Genomic DNA, 27,980 nt, shown 5'->3' on the forward strand with positions numbered 1-27,980 from the left:
AAAGCAAGACAAGGTGCATTGATTAATTTATCTTTTAGTTCATTGAATGCTTTATCTTGTTTTTCCTTTCATTCAAATTTCACATGCTTTTTAACGAGTTCATTTAATGGTGATGCTATGCTACTGAAATCCTTAATGAATCTCCTATAGAAACTAGCCAAACCCTGGAAAGATCTTACCTCGGTTGCATTTGTGGGTGTTAGTCATTCTCTAATGGCCTTTACCTTTTCTTCATCAACTTGTACTCCATTCTTTCCAACCAAGAACCCTAGGAAGTTGACTTGGTCTAGACAAAAACTGCACTTTTTGAAGTTGGCATGAAGCTTCTCTTCTCTGAGTGTTTTTTGAGTATATAAGGATATCATCAAAGTATACAACAATAAATTTTCTAATATAGTCTCTCAAAACATGATTCATTAGCCTCATAAAAGTACTTGGCGCATTTGTAAGGCCAAACGGCATAACGAGCCACTCATAAAGCCCAAACTTTGTTTTGAAAGCCGTTTTCCACTCATCTCTCACGTTCATTCGAATTTGATGATAACCACTTTTAAGATCTATTTTTGAAAACAGATTATGTACCGACCCTAAATTTCCACATATCTAGAGTCGCCACTAACGTCTCATGCTCATCTATAAAGCGAAAATATAACTCTTACATGAACATCATTTATAACGTAACTTCAAAAACGTTTAAAACAACTTCTCTGGAAAACACAGCCATGGTCTTACGTGTTTAAATACAAAATACTCAAGTTTAGAGAAAATAAAAACAAATACAAAGTAATTTAAAACAATGGAATGCAAAACAACCTATTCTAACTTAAAACTAAGAATTTAAATATGAATCTATCCTATGCACGTGCCACAGTCTCTGCTTGCGATGCAGCCGTTCTCCGTACAAGTGCGCCTTGCCCTTTACCTGAAAAACGATGTGGCACACGGCCTGAGTATTTCAAAGAATACTCAGTAAGTGGCCCCACTATAGGGGCCATGCAAATGCAAACACATGCAATCATGATTTAGGGACCTATCTCTAATCATCTTAGGGGTGATCTCCAGTCTCGGACAAATTGGATGTGTAGTACTTCCCTGCACACGACTCACACATGCGAGTGTGAATCCCCAGGGCGCTCGCACACCCCCTGGACCCTCTGGTCAAGCTAATCTGTAGCGACATCCGGAGGTCAGCGGAACCCCATAGTGTCATGCACCTCATGAACACCCTCATCTGTGTGCTTTCGCACCTGTGCGCATACGCGGTCATCGTACGGTGCGCGTCCGCACTCATCATCTCTAGGGGAAGTAGCCCTATGCTTATGAACATACAATATGCATGAGGTACCTCTAAATCCATCATAATGTCTCTTCTGACACAACCCTCTAGTCTCATCTCTTTGTTACTCGTAACACATACTTGTGGATATTTATAGTAATATCATTTTCACGCTCTTAGGGTTGTGTCCTATGTCGATCTAACGACATGATGCAATATGGCACTCATCATCATATGGCATGCTCAATATGGAAAACGTCATCATATTAAGGTAAACGTCACGCAATCATCATACTCATCATATTGCCACAAAGTGCATCAAACATATCAAGTACGACATTCATCAAAATATATATATACTGAGCACATCATCAGGTATCATAACCCACACATCATCAGGTATCATAACCCACACATCATCATAAGTCATACATCATGATAACTCATATACCGCATCGTACGACATAGTTCATACAACATCGTAACTCATACAATTTTTAGTCTATCCTATAGTAAGGCCACTTACTTGGTTGGCCTTAGCCGAAGTATTTCCTAATTTATTTAACGTAAGCTCCCGTTCCTCCAGAACTACACCAAATGTTGCCAAGGTTTGCTTCCTATCGCATCGTTCGTCACCTTTTGTTATTATTTCACATTTTAATTAATAATCCAACTAACCGTGTGAAATACGGCTCTAAACGGTGTCAATAAAAATCGAATTCCATGTTTTCATTGTTTCTAAATTATATAGGATAATAAAACTTAAAACATAAATTAATAATATGTCAATATCATTAATATTTCAAGTGGCTTGTATAATTCAACCTTTAATGTTATATCCTATAGATACAAATATAATAATTTCTCATATTTTCCATTTTCCTTCCCTCACTTATTTCACTTATTTCACTTATTTCACTTATTTCACTTCTATGTTATATTTTAATTCTGTTTACAGTACTTGAACAGTACTTGCTATTTTCAACCCGTTCTAATTTTCTTTTCTTTCTTAAAATCTTCGTTTAATTCTGTTCACCCGTTTAATTCTATTCCCAGATTTTTTTTCTTTGGCTTTACTATTCCCAAATCTTAGGTTTTTTTTTTATTTGAATATGTTTTCGAGATCTTCCTTTTCATCCTGTTTGCCAAATCTTCGTTCTTTTCTTTTTTATTTGAATATATTTTCCAGATCTTCCTTTTCTCTATCTTCCTTCTCATCCTGTTTTCCAAATCTTAGTTTTTTTTTATTTTTTATTATTTGAATATGTTATACAAATCTTCATTTTCATCATGTTTTCCAAATCTTGTTCTTTTTTTTATTTGAATATGTCTTCCGGATCTTTCTTTTCCCTATCTTCCTCTCTTTCTTATCTCCCTATCTTCCTCTCTTTCTTATCTCCCTATCTTTCTCTCTTTCTTATCTATCTATTCCTGGACCAATTTTAATGTACTCTAGCTAGGATAGATAATTTAACCGATAATTTCTAAATTTCTAACTCATATCTAAATAATTGCTAATATCCTTCTTAGAAAGGAAAAGGTAAATCTGAATACTAACCTTTTCAAATGACATCTCTCTCTTCTACCTACCATCTCTCCATTATCTGTCTTCCTTCCCAATCTCTCCATTATTGTATAACCATCTCTCCATTATATGCATTTTTTTCCTCCCGAAAAATATTTTCTTTCTATTTCTGTTTTTGTTGAATTATTGATACTAAATGGACGAGATATTGTAGGGGATGGACGTAGAGATTAAAGGAGGTGGTCAGTTTTTTTTTTCTTTTCATTATTTTGTTATTTTTATTTTAATACACACGCACAGATATATATATATATATATATATATATTAAACCTAACGGGGCGTTACAGATTAGCACCATATAATTCATCTAACATGTCATCTAATCTAGGAATTGGATATCGATACTTTACCGTTATCTTGTTGATGGCTCGACAATCAACATACATCCTCCACATGCCATCTTTCTTGGGTACCAAAATCACAGGAACCGAACAAGAACTCATGCTTTCTCTAACATAGCCTTTATGTAACGACCCTAAATTTCCACATACTCAGAGTCCCTACTAACGTCTCATGCTCATCTACAATGCGGAAATATAACTCTTACATAAACATAGTTGATAACGTAAACTTCAAAAAAACGTTTAAAACAACTTCTTCTCTGAAAAACACAGCCATGGTCTTACATGTTTAAATATGAAATACTGAAATTTAGAGAAAACAAAAACAAATACAAAATAATTTAAAACAATGAAATGCAAAACAACCTATTCTAACTTAAGACTAGAAATTTAAATATGAATCTACCCTATGCACGTGCCATAGTCTCTGCTCGCGATGCCGCCGTCTTCCGTACAAGTGCACCTTGCCTTTACGTGAAAAATGATGTGGCACACGGCCTGAGTATTTCAAAGAATACTCAGTAAGTGGCCCCACTATAGGGGGCCATGCAAATGCAAACACATGCAATCATGATTTAGGGACCTATCTCTAATCATCTTAGGGGTGGCCTCCAGTCTCGGACAAATTGGATGTGTAGTACTTCCTTACACACGACTCACACGTGCGAGTGTGAATCCCCAGGGCGCTCGCACACCCCCTGGACCCTCTGGTCAAGCTAATCTGTAGCGACGTCCGGAGGTCAGTGGAACCCCATAGTGTCATGCACCTCATGAACACCCTCATCTGTGTGCTTTCGCACCTGTGCGCATACGCGTTCATCATACGGTGCGCGTTCGCACTCATCATCTCTAGGGGAAGTAGCCCTATGCTTATGAACATACAATATGCATGAGGTCCCTCTAAATCCATCATAATCTCTTCTGACACAACCCTCTAGTCTCATCTCTTTGTTACTTTAAGTAACACATACTCGTGGATATTTATATTAATATCATTTTCACGCTCTTAGGGTTGTATCCTATGTCGATCTAACGACATGATGCAATATGGCACTCATCATCATATAGCATGCTCAATATGGAAAACATCATCATATTAAGATAAACGTCACGCAATCATCATACTCATCATATTGCCACAAAGTGCATCAAACATATCAAGTACGACATTCATCAAAATATATATATATACTGAGTACATCATCAGGTATCATAACCCACACATCATCATAACTCATACATCATCATAACTCATATACTTTTTAGCCTATCCTATAGTAAGGCCACTTACCTGGTTGGCCTTAGTCGAAGAATTCCCTAATTTATTTACGTAAGCTCCCGTTCCTCGAGAACTACACCAAATGTTGCCAAGGTTTGCTTCCTATCGCATCGTTCGTCACATTTTGTTAGTATTTCACATTTTAATTAATAATCCAACTAACCGTGTGAAAAACTGCTGTAAACGGTCTCAATAAAAATCGAATTCCATGTTTTCATTGTTTCTAAATTATATAGGATAATAAAACTTAAAACTTAAATTAATAATATGTCAATATTATTAATATTTCAAGTGGTTTGGATAATTCAACATTTAATGTTATATCCTAGACATACAAATATAACAATTTCTCATATCTTCTTCTCTGACTTATTTCTCTTCTATGTCATATTTTAATTCTATTTACAGTTCTGGTTATTTTCAAACCGTTCTAACCTAAAATCCTCTCTCTTTTGTTTTTTTTTTTTTGTTTTTTTTTTCTTCTTTCTTTTAACTCTAATTCTTTTTAGCCTTTCAATTTTGCCATATGAACAGTGCTTGTCATCTTCAAACAGTTCTAACTTTCTTTTCTTTCCTAAAATCCTCCCTCTTTTGTTTTTTTTTCTTCTTTCTTTTAACTCTAATTCCTTTCAATTCTACTTCCCTATCTAATTATTTTAAGCAAAATCTGTTTATTCCAAGGGTTAATTCTACTTGCCAGATTTTCTTTAACTTTACTATTTCCAAATCTAATCTTCCTCTCTTTTATGTGAAAATCTCTTTTGATTATGTTTTCCAAATTTGGTATTTTTTATTTTTATTTGATCTGTTTTCCAATCTTTCTCTCTTCTCCTTCTCTGTCTCATATTTTAATTCTATTCCCAGATTTTTTATTTTTTTTATTTGAATATGTTTGCTAGATCTTTCTTTTCCCTATCTTCCTCTCCTCCTTATCTCTCTATTCTTTTTTTCTCTGATCAATTTCTTCCTCTCCTCCTTATCTATCTATTCTTTTTTTCTCTGATCAATTTTCATGGACCCTCGCTAGGATAGATAATTTCTAATTCAGATCATTGCAACGGAAAATTTTTAAATTTCTAACTCAGATCTAAATAATTGCTAATATCGTTAGAAAGAAAGAGAAAAATAAAAAAGGTAAATCTGACTACTAATCTTTTCGAATGACATCTCTCTTTCCTCTGTCTACCATCTCTCCATTGTCTGCCTTACCGATGTCTCCATTATTGGATAACCACTCAATTATATGCATTTTTTTTTTCTCCAGAAAAATATTTTTTTTTTTTTTTTTTTTTTTTTTTTTTTTTTTTTTTTTTTTTTTTTTTTTTTTTTTGCTGAATTATTGATACTAAGGGAGGTATTTTAGGGGATGGACGGAGAGATTAAAGGAGGTGGTCAGTTTTTTTTTTTTTTCACACACACACATATATATAATTAAACCCAACGGGGCGTTACATTATCTACCCCTAAAAAGAACTTTCGTCCTCGAAAGTCTCCAACTCGTATACTAACTCAAAGAATTTTTCTTTTATTTCGTCCTTACACTCCCACGTGGCTTCTTCAGTGTGGTGATTTCGCCACAACACCTTAATGAACGCAATGTTTCTGTAGCATAACGGTTTTACTTCTCTTGCTAAGATTCTTATTGGTTTTTCCTAATAACTCAGATCTTCATTGAGTTGGAGTGGTTCATAGTCTATTACATGGATAGGGTTCGTAATGTACTTCCTCAGCATCGACACATGAAATGCATCGTGTACTCCTAAGTGGGCTAGAGGTAGGGCTAACTTATACGCTACTGGACCAACTCGCTCTAGGATCTCGAATGGTCCAATGAATTTAGGACTTAACTTGCCTGTACGTCCGAACCTCCAGACACCTTAAATAGGTGCCACCTTGAGGAATACTAGGCCCCTTGTCTCGAACTCTAAGCTTCTACGCCTTACATCAGCGTAGCTTTTCTGTCGACTTTTAGCGATACGCATCCTCGCTCGAATTTTTCTGAAGAGCCTCGTTGGTGAGTCGAACCAGCTCAGGTCCTACTAACTCTCTTTCGCCTACTTCGTCCCAACATAGTGGGGACCTACACCGTTTCCCATACAAGGCCTCAAACGGTGTCATACCAATAGTGGCTTGGAAGTTGTTATTATACGAGAATTCCATGAGGTGGAGTATGGAATCCCAACTTCCCCTAAAATCTAGTACTCAAGCGCATAACATGTCCTCTAGAATTTGGTTTAAACACTCCGTTTGTCCATCTGTTTGGGGGGTGGAAGGCGGTAATAAAATCGAGGCGGGTACCCAATGCTTTTTGAAGTCCGCGCCAAAATGCTAACGTAAAGCGTGAATCCCGATCCAACACTATAGACACTAGGACTCCATGTAGTCTTACTATTTCTTTCACATACAGTTGTGCCCATTTGTCAACTGTATATGTAGCTTTCCCAAGTAGGAAGTGTGCCGATTTGGTCAACCTATCGACAACTACCCAGATCACTGTATATGCTTTGTGCGTTTTGGGTAATCCTACTATGAAATCCATTGCTATGTTTTCCCACTTCCACTCTGGTATGCTTAGGGGCTACAACAACCCTACTACCTTTTGTTTAGGAACTTTCACTTGTTGACAAACTAAGCACTCGCTCACAAACTCGGCCATGTCCCTATTCATGCTCTTCTATCAGAAATGTTGTTTAAAATCTTGGTACACTTTTGTACCTCCTGGGTGCATGGCAAATGGCGAGTTGTGAGCTTCCGTTAGTATCTCCTTCCTTAACTTCTCTGGGACACATAGGCCTCCCTGATAGAATAGTCCTTCATCTTAGGTCTTCGAGAATCCATTTACTAGACTCTCAGCTAGCTGGCTTAAGACTTTCTGTAGGTTTGGATCCTCTCGTTGGGAGGTCACCATTCTTTGCCAAAGTGTAGGTTGCACTATAAGTCGGGCCAGTTGTGTTATGACTCTCTCGGTCGCTACAACTATGTTGGCTCCCTCGAATTTTCTTTGTACCCTTACTTCCCTCGTAATGAGGGCCGAAGAGTGGGCCGCCTTTCTACTCAAAGCGTCTGCGACCACATTTGTTTTTCTAGGGTGATACTGGATATCTACATCGTAGTCCTTCACCAATTCTAACCACCTTTTCTGTCTTATATTTGACTCTTTCTGGGTGAAGAAATATTTAAAATCTTGTGGTCGGTTAAACTTTGAATTTTCTCTCCATACAGATAGTGTCACCAAATTTCAGCGTGAACACTACAGCGGCCAACTCCAGGTCGTGGGTAGGGTAATTATCTTCGTATTCTTTTAGTTGGCGGGACGCGTATGCAACAACTTTACCGTGTTGCATTAACACACATCCTAGTCCATTCTTCAAAGGCATCACTATAGATTACATACTCTTCTGAGATCTCGGGTACCGTAAGTACCGGGACGGTTACCAATCTCTCTTTTAGGTTTTGGAAGCTGGCCTCACAAGCATCATTTCATATAAATGGTACCCCTTTTCTCGTTAGCTATGTCAAAGGCGAGGCTATTCTAGCGAAGTGCTACACGAACCTTCGATAGTATCTCACTAGTCCCAAGAAACTCTGTACTGATGTTGTCGAAGTTTGGCGTTCCTATTTCGTGACCGCTTCGACCTTAGTAGGATCTACGGATACTTCGTTCTTTGTCGCCACGTAACCTAGGAAAGAGACTTATCGTAACCAAAATTCACACTTTGAGAACTTGGTATACAACTTGTTCTCTCTTAGGGTGGTTAGGACTTTTTAGAGGTGTTCCTGATGTTCCAAGTCTGTTTTCGAGTACACTCGGATGTCATCAATGAGCACGATCACAAAAGTGTCTAGACAGTCTTTGAACACTCGGTTCATTAACTCCGTTAACACAGCTGGAGCATTGGTGAGGCTAAATGAACTACCACGAACTTATAGCGATCATACCTTTCCTAAATGCTGTCTTTGGTGCGTCTTTTTCTTTACTCTTTATTCTGATATCCTGACCGCAGATCTATCTTAGAAAATATCGTTGCTTCTCTTAGTTGATCGAATAAGTCTTCTATTCTAGGCAGAGGGTATTTGTTCTTTATGGTTCTCTTATTTAACTCTCTGTAATGGATGCACAAATGCATCAATCCATCTTTCTTCTGAACAAACAACACTGGCGCAACCTAGGGGAATATGCTAGGTCGAATGAACCCTTTATCCTGTAAGTCTTGTAATTGCGCCTTGGTGCTTTAGAAATAGGCCCAGTTCCCAACTCGAGTTTGATGATAAAGTCAACCGCTCGAGAAGGGGGTATTCCAAGTAGGTCATCCGGATACACATTTGGAAACTCGTTTACGCTGGACACGTTTTCTAGGGTCTTTTCTTTTCCTCTTATGTCTACGACACATACTAATATAGTCCAACCGTCTTGTTGGACTAGTTTCTTTGCTTTCATCATCGAGACTACCTTTGAGGTAGTCCCAGTACTTGTGCCTTTAAATTTAAAGCTAGGTCACATCAGTGGTGAGAATATCTCTCTTCGTTTTTTTTTTTTTTTTTTTGTGACGGTCTATAATAGAATGGTTTGCAGCTAGTCAATCCATGTCTAGTATTACGTCGAAGTCGGTCATCTTTACTACTATTAAGACTACGCTTAGAGTTTGGTCGGCTACTATTGTTTGGTCATTATTTACTCTATCCTTAGTTACTACGTCTACCCTCTCAAGGCTGCTTGCCGACCATACATACCATAAGGGTTCTAATTCAAACCTGTCTCAGGTCCCTCTTGAGGTGGGCTCTCTTTAGCCTCACCTCGTCCTCTATCTCTAATAGGAGGTAGTCCCCTTCCTCGTCTTACTCTTTCGCATGGTCTAGGCAGCATGGTTCTAGAAACCAAGATAGCATCTCTTAAGTCTAAGGCTCATTACCTATGAAATTATGCTATGCATCACATCTACTAGGTTCACATCATATTGCAAACAAAATCACTCAGCATGCAACACATCACATCATGCTCTTAAATAAATACGTGAAATATCATAACAATTTCAGTAACATTAACATAAAAATGCATGCGAGTTTGAAAACGTTACTCTTTTCTTATCTTGTGCAAGGCGTACCTGACGGTGACGGGGCATCGACGTTGGGACCATGGAACGTGCCAAGCCTACATTGTAGGCTAGTCTACAGAATCTAAAACCTAGAGCTCTGATACCAACTGTAACGACCCTAAATTTCCACATACTCAGAGTCGCTACTAACGTCTCATGCTCATCTATAATGCGGAAATATAACTCTTACATGAATATAGTTGATAACGTAAACTTCAAAAAAACGTTTAAAACAACTTCTTCTCTAAAAAAGACAGCCATGGTCTTACGTGTTTAAATATGAAATACTGAAATTTATAGAAAAAAAAAACAAATACAAAATAATTTAAAACAATGAAATGCAAAACAACCTATTCTAACTTAAGACTAGAAATTTAAATCTGAATCTACCCTATGCACGTGCCATAGTCTCTGCTCGCGATGCCGCCGTCCTCCGTACAAGTGCACCTTGCCTTTACCTGAAAAATGATGTGGCACACGGCCTGAGTATTTCAAAGAATACTCAGTAAGTAGCCCCACTATAGGGGGCCATGCAAATGCAAACACATGCAATCATGATTTAGGGACCTATCTCTAATCATCTTAGGGGTGGCCTCCAGTCTCGGACAAATTGGATGTGTAGTACTTCCCTACACACGACTCACACGTGCGAGTGTGAATCTCCATGGCGCTCGCACACCCCCTAGACCCTCTGGTCAAGCTAATCTGTAGCGACGTCTGGAGGTCAGCGGAACCCCATAGTGTCATGCACCTCATGAACACCCTCATCTGTGTGCTTTCGCACCTGTGCGCATACGCGCTCATCAGTGGATAGAAGACTCAAGGGAGAGCTGGAACAACTCAAAACTTTTAGCTTTAGAGACTAAATCTGCAAAACAGGGGATAGAGGTGAGAGCCATCTGAGCAGTAGAAAAAGCTGAAAATTCGGTGCCGAGTCCACGAAGGAACCAGTGCACTTTATCAATGTCCTCGACCGGTCTGCCAATGGCATGAAGTTGGTCACAAATTTTTTTGAAGGCACGGGCATACTCAGCAACAGGTTTGGTGCCACGTTTCATCAACTGCAACTCATCCTTGAGTCTCAGTTCACGAGCTTTCGACTGATGGCTGAACGTAGTTTCCAACGCAAGCCAAACATCACGTGCAGTAGAGAGACCAACGACAACAGCCATGGCTTCCTCAGTGAGAGAGGAGAGCAGGAGACAGAGAAGTCGTTGATCGACTGCTCTCCATGCCAAATATTTGGGGTTGAGTGTTGAAGAGGTTTCTGGTTTAAAGCGAGGTGGTGGAACCATAGTTCCATCGACATAGCCCAGCATGTCTTGACTCTCAAGGAGAGGGAGAAGTTGGCTTTTCCAAAGAAGATAATTGGAGGAAGAAAGTTTGATGGTGATCATATGGATTAGAGTATTGAAAGGAAGAAGATGATAAGAAGATTCGGAAGCCATAGAGAAGAAAGGATCAGGGTTGTTAAACCGAAAGCGCTCTGATACCATGTGAATGTTTGCTGAATCACCACACCTAAATGGGGTAAGAATTCTCCTATTTATAATCATTTACAGGATACAGAAATATGGTAAATTACAAATAATATGGAAATAGTAATAAAAGGAAATAATAATAAATGAATGCAATATATTTGCCTTTAATAAGGGCAAATATGGTAACCCGTAATGTAAGGCAAATATCGATATTTGGCTTATAATGAACGGTCAACTATCCTTAACACCTCTCTCTTTTATTTTTTTTTCTTTCTTTTAACTCTAATTCCTTTCAATTCTACTTCCATATCTAATTATTTGAAGTAATTTAAATTTAATTCTTTTAATTAGTTTCATTTTTTTAAGCCGTTTATTTCAAGGGTTTAAGTTTTTACTATTTCCAAATCTAATCTTCCTCTCTTTTCTGTGAAAATCTCTTTTGATTATGTTTTCCAAATTTGGTATTTTTTATTTTTATTTGATCTGTTTTCCAATCTTTCTTTTTTCATTCTCTGTCTCATATTTTAATTCTATTCCAAGATTTTTTATTTTTTTTATTTGAATATGTTTGCTAGATCTTTCTTTTCCCTAATTTGGTATTTTTTATTTTTATTTGATCTGTTTTCCAATCTTTCTCTCTTCTCATTCTCTGTCTCATATTTTAATTCTATTCCCAGATTTTTTATTTTTTTTATTTGAATATGTTTGCTAGATCTTTCTTTTCCCTATCTTCCTCTCCTCCTTATCTATCTATTCTTTTTTTGTCTGATCAATTTTCATGGACCCTCACTACGATAGATAATTTCTAATTCCGATCATTGCAACAGAAAATTTTTAAATTTTATCTAAATAATGGCTAATATCCTTAGAAAGAAAGAGAAAAATAAAAAAGGTAAATCTGACTACTAACCTTTTCAAATGACATCTCTCTTCCTCTGTCTACCATCTCTCGATTGTCTGCTGAGGGAGGTATTTTAGGGGATGGACAGAGAGATTAAAGGAGGTGGTCAGTTTTTTTTTTTCTTTTCCTTATTTTGTTAATTTTATTTTAACACACACACACATATATATATATATATATATATATATAATTAAACCCAACAGGGCGTTACACTTGTCTCTAAATCTCCTTAGTCTCGATGGGATTGGTCCTATAGGTAGCCATATTTGGAAGAGTTGCCTGCACGAACTCAAATTGGGTCCTATAGGTATCCATATTTGGAAGAGCTACGCAACCGCCTGAAAGATAAAATCCGTCTATTGTCTCAGTGTTTCCTAGTTGCAAAGAAACTACAAAACGAAAGCAGAGAAAAGTTCAGGGCGAGAAACAAAAGATACTAGCAAGAGGAGACAATTCAAACAAAAAATCGAAATCATGAAGCTGAGCTGATGAAACTTGACAACATGAACAAATTTGGAATGGATAGAATAAATAGAAAAATCGAAGAAAAGAGCACCAAAGCTTCTAAACACATATTAAGTATCACAAATGAGCTCACTTTTGTAAAATATTGGGTTAGAACGAGAAACAACGAGCTAAAACAACTGAAAACAAATTTAACTCAATTCGTTGCACAAATGGAGGAAAAATAAAAACAAGAGTTCATGCTTAGAGAAATGGTATGGAATTTAGGAGCAAAAATAAGCGGAAAGAGAGAACTTAACCTGATTCGAAGCCTAGGCCAATTAAAAAAGAAAATGATGAAAATGGAGAATAGTGAAGGAGAAAGTGAAGAATGTCAGAAACATAAACCATTTGATTCTCTTTCAAAAAAAAAAAAAAAAAAAAAAAAAAAAAAAAAAAAAAAAACTCACTCTATTCTTTTTGTTTCTCCTTTCTTATTTCATTCATGTGTGCGGTTGGTTGGAGAATAAAATTATAAATATTTTTAACTATATAAATCTTAATAATTTTCATATATATATACATATTTTGGATCTCAATGTAAAAAACAGTTTGGAAAGGTTTGATCGTAGTTTTACTAAGGAAGAAGAGATGGAAGAGATGGATTTAGATGATGAATTTTATCAAGATGTTACCATATTCTCACTCAGAACGAAGAGATGGAATATTTTTATGTCGTTGAAGAATCTAATGTAATCATTTTAACTCGTTCGCTATGTCCATTTTGTGTTCTTTTATTATGTGAAAAAATAAATTGTCCTTCTCCGATGTATTTGTGCTTATTTATATATATATATATGAATGTTTATTCTGCCTTATTAATAGAGAACTAATTTTGAAATTGTAATCGTTGTGAAGTTGAATCATGAGAAGACTGTAGGACAAGGTATTACATCACATTTAATGTGAAGCCAATTGGAACATGAGCTGAATTTTCCAAGATAATCTTCCAAGCTAAGGTGTTTATTACGTATTCCAATTATAGTGGTTGAACTTTGTTTTTGTCGGCCAAAGCCATTTAATTGGCCACGGCATAATCTCTATAATACATTATTTGGAAGAATTAAATGTATTGACTTTATTTTTAAATTTCTATGCTAATATAGTTTTCTTGGGAAGAATTAAATGTATTGACCTTGTTTTTGAATTTTTATCCTATATAAGTTTTTTTTTTTTTTTTTTGGAAGAATTAAATGTATTGGCTTGGTTTGAATTTTATATATATATATATCAACACATCTTAGAGCAATAATAAATTAATCTACTATCTAACATAAATATTTTTAAATATAAGCTCTTCGTATTAATATTAAATTTGAAAAAAAAAATATTATCAGATAGAATTGAAATGTATATATATACATATATATATATATGTATATGTACATATATATACATATGTATATGTACATATATATATATGTACATATATGTATATATATGTATATATATGTATATATACATATATATATATATATATGTATATATATATATGAGACTTCAGTAATAATTGGCTCGTTCTTCTCTCCTCATTCTCTCGAATTATTATTTTTTCTATAACCTACAAAAATTACTCATATCCTTGTATCTACTGAAATGAAGGAACATTATACATATTCTTAAATAAAATAATAATAATAATAGTAATTCATGAAAGTGTGATATAAGATTTTTAACTATGGGTAGATGGACTTTCAATTTACGAGATGAGCTTTCAATTTACTTGGAAAGTTATATACTCTCTATTATGGATGGATCGCTGCTCTTGCATTGTTCCTGTTAGACTTGCCATCGAGGTAGCCGACTTCGTGTTGATGAGAAATAATTTAGAAGACGTAAATATAGTCATCAATCTCTCAAGGAACTACTGAGTTTTATGAAGAAAACAAAGAAGCCTAATTTTTGTGTTAAGATTAGGTTACCAATTGTATTATAATTTGTTGCTTTGTACTTTTGATTGTCATGTTTATAAGTAAAGTGGTATGAATCCAACTACTCTACTCAGGCACACCTCAATGGTAAATTTATTTGATTTGTTCTTATTGACTTTTTAACAGGTATTTATGTATATATAGCGATATTTTTTTTTTCTGTTTATCTCTCTGCAGAATATTGTTGCTGACATGTGGTGAGGAACGCCTTGGCGAAGAGCTCTAAACCCTAAAAAAATGATAGTTATTATCTATATGGATTCATTAAATAAATATACCACCACTTTTTAGATTTAACAAATAATTATGATAACAACTCTCTCAGTTTGTTAAAAAATCTTCTCGATTATTTATAACTTGATATTTTATTTACTTGTATTATAGTTGAAATTTATTGTAACAACGGAAAAACAAAATAAAATAGTAATAATAATAATAATAATAATCATAATAATAATAAAATAATAAATAAATAAAAATTAAAAGAAGAAAAACATTTGGTAACAGATCCCTCCTCCTTCCTTCAATCTCTCACCCCTCCTTCCCTAAAAATAAATCTGTCAACAAATAAGGAAATTCATTTTCTGTAAATAAAACTCCAGATTTACCTAGAATTTCTTCCTTTCTACAAAAACAAATGAATAATATCTCCTTACAGTGAAAATAATTAGAGGGAAGATTGAGAAAAGATTTGTTGAACATAATTTAAAAATAAAACAGGAAATATTAGAGGGCATAGAACTCCATTAAATTTTGTCTAACCGTAAATATCAGAATTTTAACATGTAAATGACAGAAATAATTTTATAGAGTTCAAACTTGAAACTGATGTCATGGCTCACATAGGTTGACTTGGATTTCAAAGGACGGAATCAAACTTTCATTAAGAACATATTCATGACAACGACTTAAGCTAACCAGGTAAGTGACATTACTATCGACATGGTTATATTTGATGTTGACACGTGGCCTGTGGTTCTGCACGTGTCATATATATTGATATGTGTGAATTGTCTGTGGATCGATATGCTTCCTATATGTTATATTATGTTATAATATGTGGATTGTATGATAATAATTATGGTACGATGTGCTCTAGAAGATGTTTGAGATAGGATACGAGAAGGATGCACAAAACAAAATGTAACGATAGGAGTAAGATACGTTCATGAAACGTTAAGGTTAGGTTACATACCGGAGTGCTATGGATAGGAGAGATTGATGAAAGAATACGGTTAGGTTATGGGTAGAAAGGGATAAGTTTGTGATAGATTGATAGAACGATGGCGTTAGGATACATTCTGGTGATGATATGACTAAGGTATGTTACATAATGATATGTCTGTGATAGGTATAAGAACGTTAAGGCTATGGTAAGTTAGAGAACGATATGACTATGAAGTGTTTACGTTATGACTTATTTATGATATGATGCATTGTATGCTAGATTATTGTGCTTAAGTACGTAGTTATGTGAACGTGAATGTATGCTTTTAGTCTGATGTGATGTGTAATGCATGTAACGATGTGTGGTCGTTGAACGATTATGGCTTGTTTGTATGAATATTTGAATGTAACTGCATGAATTGTATGACATGAAATACGGTAAATTGCATGAAATATAACCTCGTTAGGAATATGTATGATATGTAAAGAAATGAGAATGAGAATGACATGTAAGCATGAAAACGTGACAGAGGGTTATGTTCATTAATAATAACTGTAGGACTAGTGGGACCTCATGCATTTGGGGGGATACTCCTATCCCATCACGAGGGTACGGACGCGTACATCCAATAGCAGGACAACGATCATTATGCTTTGCATAGCGCTGCCTTGACGGTTCTAGTTTTAACAGGTCCCGGTATAAGGGATCCCAGAGCATGTCCACCGGCTAGGGACAGTGGCCCAGCGGTGTGCGAACTAGCTGGTGAGCCCATACTCGCACGTATGGGCTGCGTGTAGAGTATATGGTACACATCCACGATTACCTGTTAGGATTACTCCGTAGGGAAAACGAAACGAAACGAAAGATAGGTCCCATCATTTCATTGCATGTGATTGTTGCATAACCCCGATAGGGGGTCACTTACTGAGTATTCTAGAAATACTCAAGCCTCGTGCTACTTTACTTTTCAGGTTAAGGCAAGGCACTCCTATACGGTTGACGACAGCATCGCAACTCGAGACCATGGTGCATGCATAGGGTAGTGGTATTTATTTTCTTAGTCTTAGGCTAGAATAGGATGCTTTTTAAACTTAAACTCTTATTCATTTTATTTAATCTTTTGTTGTGTCGTTTTAAAGATGTTTTCGAAACACATAAGTCCATGGCTGTGTTTTAAGATAAAGGTTATGTTTTATGGAATTTAAATGAAGTCTTCCGCATTTAATGTTTATGATACGTATATAGTAGCGACCTTAAATTAAGTAGAAAATTTCGGGTCGTTACAGTTGGTATCAGAGCTCTAGGTTATAGATCTTGTAGACTAGCCTACGATGTAGGCTTGACATGTTCCATGGTCCCACCGTCGGTGCCCCGTCTCCGTCAGGTATGTCTTGCGTAAGATAAGAAAATGAAATGTCATTGATTGTGTATGTTGTTATTGCTGGGTCATTATAAAATATAACTCATAATTGGACTTTTACTCTATTGACTGTATTATAATTTACTGCATTGATGTTAGCTTAATTCTATATTTATTTTAATTTAGAATACGTTATGTTTACCTTGTCTAGAATGTGAATGTAAATTGTTGTATTGATGATGTTTAGATTTATTGAGATTGTTACTGTGAATGAGTAGCTTTAATTTTAGTAAGCTACTAAATGTTAGTGTATGCGTGAAAATGATTTTGCTAAGCAAGATCATATGTTTTAGTTAGACGTCTTGAACATAGATAAACTACAGTCTTATGACCATAGAGATGGGGAGGACTGTACCAATGTATACGGAAGAGTAAGTAGTTTTAGATGAAATAAAATGACCTAAGAAGCTTGATAAATGTCAATATCCTATAGTATACTATAGATATTAAAAGTGGTAGTGTTTGAAAGAAAACTTTATAACTTTGAAGTATGTAAAGATGAAATTAAAAATATCAGTAAAAAAAAAAAAAAACAAGAATTGAGTTAAGACCATAAAAGTTTAAAACATGTATACTTAAATTGATTGGTGAATGACATAAGTGCCTTTACTGGAAGCTGAGCTTTGGAAGTACTGAGATTAGAAAACTTTCCTTCCTTAATACAAGTTGAAAATTAATAATAATAATAATAATAATAATAATAATAATAATAATAATACAACCAATTATGGAAGTTGTGAGGTGATTTAAAAGCATAGAACCACAGTTTGGACGATGCATTACGATTATGGTCAAAATTTTAGAGGTATATGGAGAGGGACTACGGTATGAGATTGTCAAGATACCTTAAATTTAAGAAATCATGATTTAAGATGAACTTGGGTGGGGGATACACGAGGAGTAGAGTGGGACATTGTATCTAAATCAACTAGAAGTTTTGTGGTAACCCTCCTTAGGGTACATGAATGCACTCCGGAAGCTCAACGTAAACAAATTATTGTAGAAAATTATCGAACAATTTTTCCTAGCAAAGTCAACCTGGTTAAAAGGTACTACCATAGTTAAGGTATCAAGACTGTAATTTTAAGTTGGATTCTTTTTTATGTATCCCAAGTTTATGGCATTTGAGGATATCTATCATGCTCATGTAATACCAATTTTTAGAATTTTGTTAAGCCTCCTTCTTGGTATTACGAGGTAGTTGGAAAAAAAAAAAAAGTTGTGGTGCCCTCCTACGATGGTCAGAGGACAATTGTTAAAAATAAAATTTTGAGGATGTATGGGCAAAGAGGTCAATTATTGAACCTTTACCAAAGTTAGAGAATTTGACTGGGAGAACAATGTAGTGTGGGAAACTAGTAAAACTACAAATCAGTTGATGAAATCATCATGAAAGAAAAAAAAAAAAAAAAAAAAAGAAATGAGGGTCTTGAGATTAAATTGAGTAAGTTTGCCCACCTTAGTGTCCACATGAACATTGATGTCAATGAAGCGTCTGAGCCAGAGTTCTGTTGCTCATGAAATTTACGAGAAGAATCAAGATGACGCGATAAAGTTATTTATGAAATTTTGGTGATCATTCGAATATGATAAGGCTAAACCAAGGGTATGCGAAAAATGACTAAAATGCCCCTATAATTATGTACCACTGGTTTATGACCAAAGTGATCTCTCAATAGTATTCAAGTTGAAGAGGAGTCTTATGTCATGATATGAAAGGATTATACAAAGTTACAAGGCCATTGGAATATGCTGAGAAATTAAACAAAGATTTGGGGTGGTAAATGACCAAAATACCCTTATGCGAATTCTAAGATGTTTTTAAGACTTGAAAGACTCAAAATACTATGAAAATTTATATGAGACTCATATGATATTAACTATGAGTATGGAAGATCTTAAGGAGATTAGGACAACTTTGGGATATGAATCAAGAGGAAAAGATACAAGGATAACAATATTCTCCCCGACAATTGATGACAACCAATGTCAATAGGAAACAAATATAAGGATAGTAGTATTCTCACTGATATTCTAATGCGAAATCGAACATTAGTAAACTTATTTATTATGGAATTGGCAATACAGCAAATATGAAAGGCACGAGTGACAATGCACTTCAAATAAACAAAATGTTAATAAAATGAGCAAATGAATGTTGGCGCTAATTAATATATTTCCTCTACTAAAGACTTTGTCATAAGATTATTGCAAGTTGGTTCTTTGAGGAGGAGTAATACAATGGTTTTTTTCAAGCGATCTTCATCCTTAGTTTTTGAAACTCACGGTACGTTTCTTGCCAAGGACGTTGGTTAGAAGACAATGATCACGTTTCATGAAGATATCTCTTTGCTACCAAGGTTTATGAGAGATTATTTAAAAATTTTGGTGTGAGTTTGGCTCCCAACAAAGTTGTCAAGAACTTGATGAGATGTTGCCTTGTAAAACCCTTTCAAAATAGAAGTAAACTTATCTATGCAACATTTTTTATATCATTTGGAACATCTAGTTACAATGAAATAGTACAATCTTCAAGGATGTAGAAGGATCTTGGAAAGCGGTACGATATACTGCTCACTTCACACCTCCGTTTGTATAGTATCTATAAAACTTTTCCACCATTTTCATGATTTTTATTCTTCACAACTAGATGGTTACGAAAGACTTATACTTGTTAAGAATTTATGAAAGACTTTAGGAAGGATTTATGCATGTAAAGAAATGTTTATGATCCAAACAAATGAGGGCGTATTTGCTAAGAATTCTTCCTCAGTTGTGCCTCAAGACTTAACAAAGAACTCTCAGAACGAAAGCTCGAGTTATTTCGAGATTAAAGCACTTTCGAGAACGAAAGTTTTTTTGAGAGGTATATAATGTAACAACCGGAAAAATAAAATAAAATAAAATAGTAATAATAATAATAATAATAATCATAATAATAATAAAATAATAAATAAAAATTAAAAATTAAAAGAAGAAAAACATTTGGTAAAGGATCCCTCCTCCTTCAATCTCTCACCACTCCTCCCCTCAAAATAAATCTGTCAACAAATAAGGAAATTCATTTTCAGTAAAAACAACTGCAGATTTACCCAGAATTTCTTCTTTCTACAAAAACAAATAGAAAAAAAACAAAAAGTTTAAGTAGATTTAGTTCGCCGGAGGAGATATGTCATTTGAAGAGGTCAGTAGTCTATGTTAAATCTTCATTCTATTTTATTAAATAATATTATTTTGGTTACAATTATTTAGTTTTGAATTAGAGATTAAATGAAAAGAATTATGTATGAGTTACGGAAATCACAACCAATTATATTTTAGATCTACTGAATTGTTGCAATGAATTAAATCTACTGAATTGTTGCAATGATTTAGGTTGGTCAATAATTTTATATGAATTATAAGAAAAGAATATAACCAAATGAATCGATTAAATTAAAAGCTAAGAATATAATTGTTAACTAAATGAGAAAGAAGACAAAGGAAATAAGAAAAAATGAAATAGAGATGGAAATGGAGAACACTGTAACTCAAAAGAAAAAGAGAATAAAAATAAAAAGGGAAGATTTGGAAGTAGGAATAGATTAACAAAATTGCCTAACACTATCTCCTTGCCCTTAAAATAATTACAGAGGAAAAGGGAAGATTGAGGAAAGATTTGTTGAACATAATTTAAAAATAATATCGGAAATTTTGGAGGGCATGGAACTTCATTAAATTTTGTCTAACAGTAAATATCACAATTTTAACAAAGTAGATGAGAGAAATAATGTTGTAGAGTTCAAACCTGAAACTGATGTCATGGGCTCATATAGGTTGACTCGAATTTCAAATGACGGAATCGAACTTTAATTAAAGATATATTCGTGACAACGACTTAAGCTAACCAGGTAAGTGACATTACTATCGGCATGGTTATATTTGATGTTGACACGTGCCCTGTGGTTCTGCACGTGTCATATATATTGATATGTGTGAATTGTCTGTGGATCGATATGCTTCCTATATGTTATGTTATGTTATAATATGTGGATTGTATGATAATAATTATGGTACGATGTGCTCTAGAAGATGTTTGAGATAGGATACGAGAAGGATGCACAAAACAAAATGTAACGATAGGAGTAAGATACGTTCATGAAACGTTAAGGTTAGGTTACATACCGGAGTTCTATGGATAGGAGAGATTGATGAAAGAATACGGTTAGGTTATGGGTAGAAAGGGATAGGTTTGTGATAGATTGATAGAACAATGGCGTTAGGATACGTTCTGGTGATGATATGACTAAGGTACGTTACGTAATGATATGTCTGTGATAAGTATAAGAACATTAAGGCTATGGTAAGTTAGAGAACGATATGACTATGAAGTGTTTACGTTATGAATTGTTTATGATATGATGCATTGTATGCTAGATTATTGTGCTCAAGTACGTAGTTATGTGAACGTGAATGTATGCTTTTAGTCTGATATGATGTGTAATGCATGTAACGATGTGTGGTCGTTGAACGATTATGACTTGTTTGTATGAATATTTGAATGTAACTGCATGAACTGTATGACATGAAATACGGTAAATTGCATGAAACATAACCCCGTTAGGAATATGTATGACATATAAAGAAATGAGAATGAGAATGACATGTAAGCATGAAAACATGACAGGGGGTTATGTTCATTAATGATAACTGTAGGACTAGTGGGACCTCATGCATATTGTGTGCTCATGCATTTGGGGGATACCCCTATCCCATCACGAGGGTACGGACGCGTACATCCAATGGCAGGACAACAATCGTTATGCTTTGCATAGCGTTGCCGTGACGGTTCTAGTTTTAACGGGTCCCGGTATAAGGGCTTCGAGAGCATGTCCACTGGCTAGGGACAGTGGCCCAGCGGTGTGCGAACTAGCTGGTGAGCCCATACTCGCATGTATGGGCTGCGTGTAGAGTATATGGTACACGTCCACGATTACCTGTTAGGATTACACTGTAGGGAAAACGAAACGAAACGAAAAGAAATGAAACGAAAGATAGGTTCCATCATTTCATTGCATGTGATTGTTGCATAACCCCGATAAGGGGTCACTTACTGAGTATTCAGAAATACTCAAGCCTCGTGCTACTTTACTTTTCAGGTTAAGGCAAGGCACTCCTATACGGTTGACGACGGCATCGCAACTCGTGACCATGACACATGCATAGAGTAGTGGTATTTATTTTCTTAGTCTTAGGCTAGAATATGATGATTTTTTAAACTTAAACTCTTATTCATTTTATTTAGTCTTTTGTTGTGTCGTTTTAAAGATGTTTTCGAAACACGTTAGTCCATGACTGTGTTTTAAGATAAATGTTATGTTTTATGGAATTTAAATGAAGTCTTCCACATTTAATGTTTATGGTACGTATATAGTAGCGACCTTAAATTAAGTAGAAAAGTTCAAGTCGTTACATTTATGTTTACTTATACATTCAACCGAAGATTTAATATTGGTTTTAAAACAAATAAAATTAGACCTCCATATTTTGATTATTTGGATAACAACATTTTTCTCTACTTTTTTCAAAAAAAAAAAAAAAAAAAAAAAAAACAAACAAACAAACAAATATACATACCATTATTTGTATTAATAATATTTTTATTTACCTTTCCATATCCTCATCTCCCCATCCAATATTTTTTTATCATTATCATTTTTTCCCTAATCCAGTCAAAACAGGATGCCAACTTACATCCATCAATTTAGTACCATAATATATTTTTATTACAAACAACGTTATCTTAAATCTACTAAAATAATAATGTTTAATTATGATATTTTATTTATTAATAGAGTTTTACTCTACATACATTTGTGAAAAATTTTAGTTCATTAGTTATTCTTCGACCACATGTTATTGGTTGTTACTCGATCTTCGACTTTAGTTTTTCAATATTACTTTTAGCTATAATCTGGATCAGGCTGTACAATTAATAAAATACATAAACTCGTAATCTTTTCATTGACAATTCCTTCATTAGATAAAATCCATTCAAAAGCTTCTAACCTTCCTCTAAACTAAGTGAATGTATAAAATGTTGAAATGTAGGCCGCACCTATGGTCTAACCGCAGTATAATTCAAAGGAAAAAAAAAAAAAACATAATTTTTATTATTGAAATGTAAAATAAATCTTAATATTAATATAAAAATACATGTATAACAAAAACATAACTAATAATTACATCTTTTTCGGAATAAGAATATTACGTTGCTGATAAAAATATTTTTACTGCAATTTTAAATAAATATTAAGATCGGTAAATAATCCTAAAATTATATTTACATAATATTTAATTAATTTACAAATTTACTCTTCTCAGTCTAACTTCAATTTAAACTCATTGCTCTACTCATTTATTTTTAGAAATAATGTACAAATTTTCATGGTGGAACTCATCTGTATTGCACAATTTTATCTGATAAATTTTTTTTTGTTAGGCTACCATGCTTGTAGAGAAAAGATAATATATTTTAGCGTGACTCAAATATTATTGAGAGATAAAAATTCATTCCTAATGATACGTCAATATGAAAAAATAATTCAAGTTCAAACGCTCATAAAAGAAAAAAAAAGTATGTATAAAAAAAAACATAAGATAATATTCTCAATTATTTTGGTCTCGTCTTTAGTTAAGGTCGAACCTCATATTAACACAAATATATTTATAAATGAGTCGAATAGACTAAAATATTTATCAAAAAAATATTGGAGCGTATACATGAATAGTAAATTATTCTAAAATTTAAATTATTTGTAATTTCTTCCAACTTCAAAAAACAAATAATATATACCGTTAACAAAATTTAATAAAAAAATAATTTATATCAAAGATTTTAGAAGGAGAATTAATCCTTTGAATATTATTAAATTACTATTTCATGAAAATTTATCCGATCATCAAAATAAAGTTTTATAAAATAAATTTGAACTTTTTTTTTAATTAGGAGACTCTTTATAATTTAATTCATTTTTTCTAGAAAAAAAATATTTAAACAAAAAAAAAAGTATTTTAAATTCAACTAAATGAATACATCATTAAATATTTGATATACAAATATCTATAAAGAAAAAGGTCTAAATACGAATTTTAATACCATATTACTGTCGATATGAAAAGTATAATTTATTCATGTAATCTGGTTGATTTAAAAAAAAAAAAAAAAACTCACAACAAAAACTAATCATTCAACAAAAAGTAAGACATGAATATTGTTCATCAAATATCTCCAAACAAAAAAAACTACATTTAGGACGAGAGAGTTTAGAAGACAATGTACTAGACAATTAAAATGTTGCTACATAAAATAAGATGTTGATAAAATAACAAATCACTCTATAATTACCATCTGAAGTCAAAACAACAGACATAGAGTGCAACTCAATTGCCATTTGAAGTCACCATTTGAAATTTCAAAGAAATGGTTCACCATGAGTAGAGTAGGCGAATTCTCAAACAAAAAAAAAAATCTCATGTTTAGAGAGGATGAAACTAGGAGGATTGTAGATGAATTTTAAGAAATATGGTTACGTGATCTTTTTCAGGGTCTGTTCATTATTCTTTCAAACTTATAGATCTTGCTGTGTTTCAATTTTTCCATTGCTGTTCATTATTTTGGTTGTTCAAACTTCTATGTCGACACAATATGATTGGGGTTCATTATTCAAAAATCTAAAACCTAAATAGTTATTGAGTAGTGTCCTTATGTTCAAACTTTAATGTATAGGGGTATCCTTTCTGGATTTACATGTTTCCTTATTATAAGGAAGTATAGGTGTGAACTAGTGGAATAATCACTTAAGTTATGTTAAGTAAAAGAATAAAAAGTTGGCAAAATAGATTCTGGAATGTATTGGAGCAGAATGAAATAGAAGCCGGTTCGACGAGATCGTTAGTCTTCGATGTATCTTCTTGAAAGGAAAGGGGTCAACCATTTCGATAGACAACGAAGTCTAGTCCGACAATGTTTTTATACATGAAAACGAGTAGTATTATAAAACTGAATACTCTCCACCAATGTACTCAAACATGTAAACGATCCTTTAGAGCAAGATCATTTTGCAACTATGCTTAGATGATATATATCCAGAACAATGAACAACTATTTAGCGTAATATATATCCAGAACAATGAACACCGATTTACACTAAGCTAAAAAAAAAAAAAAAAAAAAAAAGAAAAGAAAAGAAAGACTAACTTAAAAAATAGAGTTCCTTACCAACGCAAACACGACCAAGAGTTGTCTTAGGAGGAAGCAAATCATTGGAGGGAATGAGGACGGAAATGAGAGACGACAAACACCGCTCAAACAGTTTGAAGAAATGAGACATGACAAAAAGTAGCTAGCTACAGTTTGAAAGGAAGGGCACGAAAACTACAAAGCAAAAGAAATGCCCATAATGCAAAAGCCCAATAATTAATAAAACTATAAATCATAATTAATTTATATTAATAATTACATAAATAAATTAGTTGTACCATTCTAATAAAAAAATTGAGATGTGGAAAAAATTGAGACGTGGATTCGACTGACAACACGATTCTCATAAATAATTGAGAGAGGTGGGGTGTGGATTAGACATAACCAAAATAGGAAGATTCTCTACATCTTCGTTCTCCATCTCCCCAAATTTTTGGCAATCGGCGCCTATACCTCTTCAGACTCGAGGCGGGGACGTGGATCAAATGATCGAAATAGGAAGATTCTCTAAATTTTCGTTCTCCATTTTTTCGGATTTTTGGCGATTGGCACCTGTACCCCTTCAGATTGGACATGGGGTGTGGATCACAGAGATTCTCAAGGTCTTCGTTCTCCATTTCCTCAAATTTTTGGCAATAGGCCTGCGCCTCTTCAGACTGGAGATGGGGCATGGATCAGACGACCGAAACAGGAAAATTCTCTAAATCTTCGTTCTCCATTAACCCAGATTTTTGGCAATCAGTGCCTGTACCTCTTCAGCCAGGAGGTGGGGCGTGGATCAAAGGGTTGAAATAGGAAGATTCCCTAGATCTTCGTTCTCTATTTCCACGGATTTTGGGCAACCGGTGCCTGTACCTCTTCAGACTGGAGGTGGGTTGTGGATCAGACGACCGAAATAGGAAGATTCTCTAGATCTTCATTCTCCATTTTTCCAGATTTTTGGCAATAAGCGCCCATACCTCTTTAGAATGGAGGTGGGATGTGGATTAGACGACCGAAATAGCAAGATTCTCTAGATCTTCGTTCTTCATTTCTCCGGATTTTTGGCAATTGGCGCTTGTACCTCTTCACACTGGAGGTGAGGTGTGGATCAGAAGGTCTAAATAGGAAGATTCTCCAAATCTTTATTCTCTATTTCCCCGAATTTTTTTTGCAATCAGCGCCTGTACCTCTTAAGACTGGAGGTGGGGCATGGATCAAATGGTCGAAATAGGAAGATTCTCTAGATGTTCGTTCTCCATTTCCCCAGATTTTTGGCAATCGGCGCTTATACCTCTTCAGACTGGAGGTGGAGCGTGGATCAGACGACAGAAATAGGAAGATTCTCGAGATCTTCGTTCTCCATTTCTCTAGAATTTTTAAAATTGGCGCATGTACCTCTTCAGACTAGAGGTGGGGCGTGGATAAGATGGTCGAAATAGAAAGATAGGAAGATTCTCCAGATCTTCATTCTCCATTTCCCTGAATTTTTGACAATCAGCACCTGTACCTCTTTAGACTGGAGGTGGGGCATGGATCTTAGGGCCGAAATAGGAAGATTCTCAAGATCTTCGTTCTCCATTTTATCAAATTTTTGACAGTCGGCGACTGTACCTCTTCAGGCTGGATGTGGGGTGTGGATTAGACAGCCGAAATAGAAAGATTCTCAAGATTTTTGTTCTCTATTTTCTCGAATTTTTAGTAATAGGTGCTCATACTTCTAGAAACTAGAGGTGGGGCGTGGATAAGACGACCGAAGTAGGAAGATTCTTCTGATCTTCGTTCTCCATTTTCTCAAATTTTTGGCAATTGGCACTTGTACCTCTTCACACAGGAGGAGAGGCATGGATCAAAAGGTCGAAATAGAAAGATTCTCCAAATCATCGTTCTCCATTTTCTCGAATGTTTTGCAATTGGCGCCTGTACCTCTTAAGACTGGAGGTGGGATGTGGATCAGACGGTCGAAAGAGGAAGATTCTCCACATGATCGTTCTCAATTTCTCCAGATTTTTGGCAATCGATGCCTGTACCTCTTCGGACTAAAGGTGGGACGTGGATCAGATGACCGAAATAGGAAGATTCTCAAGATCTTTGTTCTCCATTTCTCCGAATTTTTGAAAATCGACGACGGTACCTCTTTAGACTTGAGGTGGAGCATGGATCGGACTGCCAAAATACGAAGATTCTCGAGATCTTCGTTCTCCATTTCTCTGGATTTTTTGAAATCGACGCATGTACCTCTTCTGACTTGAGGTGGGGCGTGGATAAGACGGTCGAAATTGGAAGATGGGAAGATTCTCCAGATCTTTGTTCTCCATTTCCCTAGGTTTGTGGTAATCGGCACATGTACCTATTCAGATTGAAGGTGGGGCGTGGATTAGAGAGCCGAAATAGGAAGATTCTCAAGATCATCGTTCTCCATTTTTCTGGATTTTTGGCAAACGGCGACTGTACCTCTTCAGATTAGACATGGAGTGTGGATTTGACAACCGAAATAAAAAGATTCTCATCTTTTCCCTATTTTCTCAAATTTTTGGCAATTGGCGCTTGTACTTCTTCAAAATGGAGGTTGGGCATGCATGAGACGGCCGAAATAGAAAGATTCTCCAAATCTTTATTCTCTATTTTCCCAAATTTTTGGCAAGCGACGCTTGTACCCTCTCAGAGGTGGTGTGTAATGATTCAAGTTTTCTGGAATAAAATAAAATCAAATAAAAATAAAATAAATAATTAAATGTAATCTCGCATACTTTTATTACCTAATAGAAACATTCATATT

At 34.7% G+C, this 27,980-nt stretch overlaps 1 pseudogene; it reads left to right on the forward strand.

The window, feature by feature from the left end:
• The window catches only part of LOC147794795 (uncharacterized), a 71,204-nt pseudogene extending 43,536 nt beyond the window's left edge, over positions 1-27,668 (forward strand).
• Positions 27,669-27,980: the final 312 nt, after the last annotated feature.

This window comes from Cucurbita pepo, chromosome 1 (assembly GCF_057944985.1).
Source record: "Cucurbita pepo subsp. pepo isolate OVF chromosome 1, ASM5794498v1, whole genome shotgun sequence".
Classification (NCBI taxonomy): Eukaryota; Viridiplantae; Streptophyta; class Magnoliopsida; order Cucurbitales; family Cucurbitaceae; genus Cucurbita; species Cucurbita pepo.